Here is a 6,256-nt window from a genome sequence, read left to right on the forward strand (position 1 = left end):
AGCTTCGTCAATATCTTCTAGCCACAATCACACCCTAAGATAATTTCTAATAGCAAAGCACATTTGCATATTTAGACATTTGTTTCTCTGCACAGGCCTCATTCACTCCCCCCTGGACAAGCAGCAAGGCTAGGTGAGATAAACCTGGGGCTGGAACCAAGAGCACCTGAGTTCAAATCCTGACTTTGCCTTGAATACCTTCATCTGCACTTCTTTTCCTTAACAGCTTGATATCCTGCCTTGAGAACCTTAGTCGTCTGTTGTCTCTCTTGCCTGCTGCACAGACGACATTGCTCCCCAGTCACATGGCCAATACTCAGAATTAGCTTCACTCTGGCTTTTCTGCCATAATGACCATCCACATGACTTTGACCAATTCACACAGTTTGTATTAAATTTAGAAGTGGCCTCAGAGTGTTAAATTACTGTCTGGGAACAAAAATCCTTTTATTAAGATGGCAATCTAGCAAGTCAAACACATCACTTCTACAAGAAGGAAGAGTGGGGTGAATGATATCTGGGAAAATAACTGAGCCAGGGTGAGAGTCATGCCCCCTGCTTATTACCAGGTTATTACCATGCGTCATCAATCATAATGACAGGTTTCAGAGTAGCAGCCGTGTTAGTCTGTATCCGCAAAAAGAAGAACAAGAGTACTTGTGGCACCTTAGAGACTAACAAATTTATTAGAGCATAAGCTTTCGTGGACTACAGCCCACTTCTTCGGATGTGGGCTGTAGTCCACGGAAGCTTATGCTCTAATAAATGTGTTAGTCTCTAAGGTGCCACAAATACTCCTGTTCCTCTTTCATCAATCATAATAATCATCATAATATTTAATATGGAATAAAACAGCATTTCTGTAGCACCTTTAATCTGAGGATCTCAAAGCACCTGATATCCTTACATCCCTGTGAGAGTAAGAGAATATTATCCCCATTTTATAGATGGGGGGATTGAGGTACAGAGAAATGAAGTTACTTGCCCAAGATCACTCAGTGAGTTAGTAGCAGAGCCTGGGAGAAAACAGGGGAGAGAGAATCCATAAACAGAAAGGATAGAAATCTTCTCACTTTGGAGCATAAAACAACCTGTAGCTGAAAGAGGCCAGGAAGAACCTTCCCCTAAGTGTAGGTGCATAATTGTTCCCTTCAAGCTTTCGTACACCTTCCTCTCCAGCACCTGGTACAGGCTGCTGTGGGAGGCAGGATATGGGACAAAATGGACCCCTGGTCTGATCAGTTATGGCAATGACTATGATCCTGAATACATATAAAATTGTACCACTTTAATTATAGCAGTATAGTTAAAGCAGTACAACCTCTAGTGTATTTGCAGTTATGTTGATATAAAGGTGCCTTATACCAGTATAGCTATTCCCATTTGGGAAGGAGGATAAGGTCTGGTCTACACTAACCCCCCAATTCGAACTAAGGTACACAACTTCAGCTACGTGAATAACGTAGCTGAAGTCGACGTACCTTAGTTCAAACTTACCGCAATCCAGACGCGGCAGGCAGGCTCCCCCGTCGACTCCGTGTACTCCTCACGCCGAGCAGGATTACCGGAGTCGACGGGGAGCACTTCTGGGTTCGATTTATCGCATCCAGACAAGACGCGATAAATCGAACCCAGAAGTTCGATTGCCTGCCGCCGAACCAGCCCGTAAGTATAGACAAGCCCTTAGTTATACTGGTATAAGGCACTTTTAAGATAGTACAACTGCGTCCACATTAAATGTTGTACTGATTTAAACTACTTTAGTAGATAAAAAAATCACACTCCAAACTGAAATAGTTAAACCAGTACAAGAATTGTTATAGACCAGGGCTAAATTCCTAATAGGATAAAGAGTTCCCACTCTCTGCTACAATTCCCTTCCTCGGTATGAGCTATACCTTGAATTGGACAATTTCATCTGTGTTACTGAAAATGAAAATGAGACACGCCTGATATCCCTGCTAACACAGGCACAAATGGAGAGACAGAAAGTAAAACCATTTGGAGTCCCTGTGAAACACATCAACTTGCGACCCGCTGACTTTGCAGAAATGGCTCTTTATCCCCCTATACCAGGAGTCAGGACACAAACAGGGCAGGGAGAGGCCAAGGTATATTTGAGCGGATTCTCAAGAGGATCCTTTCATGTATATTTAGTTGGATGGCCATCTTCCTCTCTCCCCTTCCACCTCTAAAATCCCCTAGAACCTTTGCCTGCCTTTTACAGTCTGGAAGGGATTCAGCTATCTCCCAATTCTGACCGACACAAGTGGCTTTCAACACCTCTGAGCCTGCCATAGTCCAGAGACATACCATCTCTCTGAAAACAAAGTCTGATCAATAGAGGTGCTTCTTTGTGGAGAGTTTCCTTAGCCTTTGCCAGGAGTTCACTGGCTCCCGCTCCGCATGTTCCTGACCAAAGAGCAGTTCAGACCCAACGGTTTGTTTTTATTCAAACTGAAGAAAACCCTTGTTGGGAAGGAGAGTAAACAAGGAAGTTTGCTGTTAAGGGAGGGAGGACGGGAGCTAATGGGAAATTCTCCCGAATCTGCAGATCAGTTTATTCATACCTCGGAATTACAAGGAAATCACATGGCTTTGGCGTGGTCTCCAGTTCTGACTGTTTGCCTTGGAGAGATATGGAAAAAAAAATGAGGAAGATTTTAAAAGCCTCATTGAAACAGAGAGCAAACCCCACATAAGAATTCTGCTCTCACCTAAACTGGCATAAATCTGGAGTGACTACTGACTTCAGATCTCCCGGCTCTTCTCTGTTTAAATGAGAGCAGGATTGGATACAGATATCCAAAGCTACCTTAAAATGAGACATCTCCCATGAAGCCTTTCGGCAACAAACCAACAACACTCTGCACTGCTGTGATACTGAACCCTTTGCTAAAGTATCATCCTCAACTGAGCTGCATGGCTTGTGTGTCTTTCTCTTTGTACAGCACCACACACAATCAGCATTCAGTAAGTAAGAGAAGTGGGTGAGACATGGTAGCTCTGAAACTTCCCTTCTTCCACCCCCAGTGTTGCTGAATACACACACACACAAACAGAGCGATCTGTCAGAGTCACAAGGCTGCAGGGAGGGAGGAAAGGCCTCTGGCTCCGTACTGAAAAAAACCCTTTGTAAGATGGAGAGTGAAAGCAGAGTCAGTCTACCAGGAAATGTGAAGCTTGCCTGATTAGTCTGCACTGGGGGTTGTGAAACCCCCTCTGATGGTGGGAGTGTTTGTGCTGAGGGAGCGGGGAGTGCCAAGGACACACTCACACCAGCCCGGAATATTCTGTGGTGGCGCCTCCTCAAACAGCCCAGCCAGTTTGGGTTTGTGTCATTTAAAATAGAAACTCCAGCTCCTGCCACGTACCCTGCCCCCCACCCTCCTGGTTACCCAGAAATGTGGTAAATGAGTGCCTGCTCCTCTCCCTCTCGGGCCTGTAGGAGTCTTTTTGAATAAAAAGAGCTGCAGGGTGGACAAAGAGTCATTAGGGCTGAATCCTACAGTTCATTCCACCAGTGAAGCTTAAAACCCTCTCTCATGAGCAGCACTTTTATTTAGGATAGCGTGTGCCCTAGGGGAGCCTATATCCTGGTGTGGAAGAAATTTAGGAGAAAATCCTTGCTTATTCATGAAAGGACCGCAGAGAAAGTTAAAGCAGGAGGAAGGGACTGGATGAGGGAAAATCGAATGGGTGGGATTAGAGCAGGGGCCTGACTGGCAGTCAGGAGTTAAGACTCTTAGGGTATGTCTACACAGCACAGTACGGCCGCGGTAACATGAGACGTGGGCAGTGTAGACACGCTTTATCAGCGGAGGAGAGCTTATTATTTGTATAGCATCAACAGCGCGCTAGGCATTTTACAGACAGGTCTGAAGACAGGGGCCAAGATCTTCAGCCCCTTTACATTGGGTAAGACAGCCAGAGCAATGTAAAAGGGCTCTAAAAGGATTCCCCAGTGCAGGAATGCGTCTGAGGACCCCTTTGCAAGCCTTGGCATTAGGGGGCATGCCAGGCACAGAGACAGGGCCATGCTGCAGAGATTCCAGGCAGTGCAGCAGAACCATAGGGCAGGCCCCGGAGGCTGCTGTGACTTAGACAAGCCCCCAGAGCTGTCAAAATTATGCTAAGGGCTGCTCCAGCCCACAGAGTAGCTCAGGATCAGGAGGGCCCAAAGGTGGCTTAAAGGCTCTTAGGAACAAAGCACAGAATCTCACCCAAGGTTCCTGCCCTAAAGAGCTAAGAACACATCCTAGCTCTGTTACCATGAGCAAGTCACTTTTCCTTTCTGTGAAACAGGAATGATAATACTGACCTACCCATAGGGGTTTTAGGAAACATCATTGTTCGTAAAGGGCTTGGAGATCCTTGGAAGAAAGGTTCTTTGTAGGTACAAAGTACCAGTAGTATTTATGACAGGTTTCAGAGTAGTATTTATAAGAGTTGACGCATGATGGGGTCACAACCTTGTCAGTCCCTGGGGAAGAAACACTGCATATTGCTGACAGGCATATTGATCATTTCACAGAGCAGGCTGTCCTCATGAGGCCATTTTCTTTTCCTGGACAAGGATGGGACGAGATCTCTGCACCATTTCTATACAAATATACTGTCTGTTCTAGTTGTTTCATGTCCCATTTCCCTCCCATGGTCCCATGAGATATTTCCATGTGAGCAGATGAATCTGCTTTATCCTCCTTCTATCTGCTGAATTTAACCAGGATTTACGTTCTTTTAAATGAGGAACAAAAGGGAGCCCTGGGATCAGCCATTCAAGGCTCCTCAAAATAGCATTACTTTGCCTTACCTTGCAATTACACACCCTCTTCTGTATCACACGCACACACAGCACAGCAATCTCTTCACTCCCCACAATAACTTTCTAAAGAGGATGCTGTCGTCGTGTAATCTCCTGGGAGACAGACACGCCACATGGAGCACTGGGAAAGAACCTGCAGCATTTACAGATCAGGCCTGCAGGCAGAACACCAAACACTCCCTAATTTTTGCTGATCCCAGAATTAGTGGTTCTGCCAAGGGACATGCAGTGAGCCCTCACAGCCGACCTGGAATGAACAGACCTTTCCTTAGGGTTAGATGGATGAGAGAATCATAGAATCATAGAATGTCAGGGTTGGAAGGGACCTCAGGAGGTCATCTAGTCCAACCCCCTGCTCAAAGCAGGACCAATCCGGAGGACTGTGTCTCCCCTGAAGTGCTGCAAGGTGTTTGCAAGGGAGAATCATCTCAGGAGCCTCCTCCGCAGAATGAGGGTGTATTCTGAATGCTGTCAGCAGCTGATCCAAGAAGTGGGAGGTGGAAGGATTCTGCGTCGGAAGACCATGGATAAGAGGCGGGAGTCTTATGTTGCTCATTTCCCGCGGGCTACTTCCCCGAGGTTTGAGCTAGCCAGGCAAGCCTTCCTGGATGGGTGTCCAGATGATCAGTGTAGACACACTGAAAGAGGAACTGGAACATAGATTCAGAGACAGTGATAGTCTACTCTGTCTGATGTGTACAGATAAGGAGCAGTAAGTGGCAGTTTATAATAGCTATTTGATATTTTTTTCCTTCCTATAAAAAAGGGTTTCCTTCGGTAATAAGAGCACAGGCTATTCTGATTCCCGAGTATATACCTGACGTAATGTGTCGTTACCCCACAACTATGAGGGCTAGAAATAGTAATAGCCCTGCCTCTTGATTCTCCATTACCTTGTGACTGATCATTCCCAGTTATAAGGGATTATAGCCAGAATGGGTTAACCCAGTAGCGATCTACCCTTGGAAACATACTTGTCTGATACGTATAATACAAAGGGAGCAGCAAGACAACCCTCTGACCTGAATAATTCGACAGACGCAATTATGGATTTGGTGAGAGCATAAACACATGCAAATTACCGACTTGAGAAAACCCCAAATGCTTGTTGCAGCTGGTTTGGGCTAGACGGAGGTGGTGATGACGAACATCTTCTTATCCCTGTACTGCAAGGTGAGAGGCTAAGCCAGAGAGGAGTAGGCAATCAGAGCTGGGCTCGGAGGAGGGCAGGAGGAGCTGGACCATTCAGGTCTTGTAGTGACTAGTGCTCCAAACCACCTGACATCAGAAGAAATGCTGCAGGGCAAACTGTCTGGGGCCAATGCCTGAAAATACCAGTACCTGATCAAGGAAGCCAGAGGCCTCCTGGCTGATGTCATGCTGGGTTGCATAATGTGCTGTAATTCAACAGTGGAATGAAAGGGGGACAAG

The sequence above is a fragment of the Trachemys scripta genome, chromosome 20 (genome assembly GCF_013100865.1).
Source record: "Trachemys scripta elegans isolate TJP31775 chromosome 20, CAS_Tse_1.0, whole genome shotgun sequence".
NCBI classification, from domain to species: Eukaryota; Metazoa; Chordata; order Testudines; family Emydidae; genus Trachemys; species Trachemys scripta.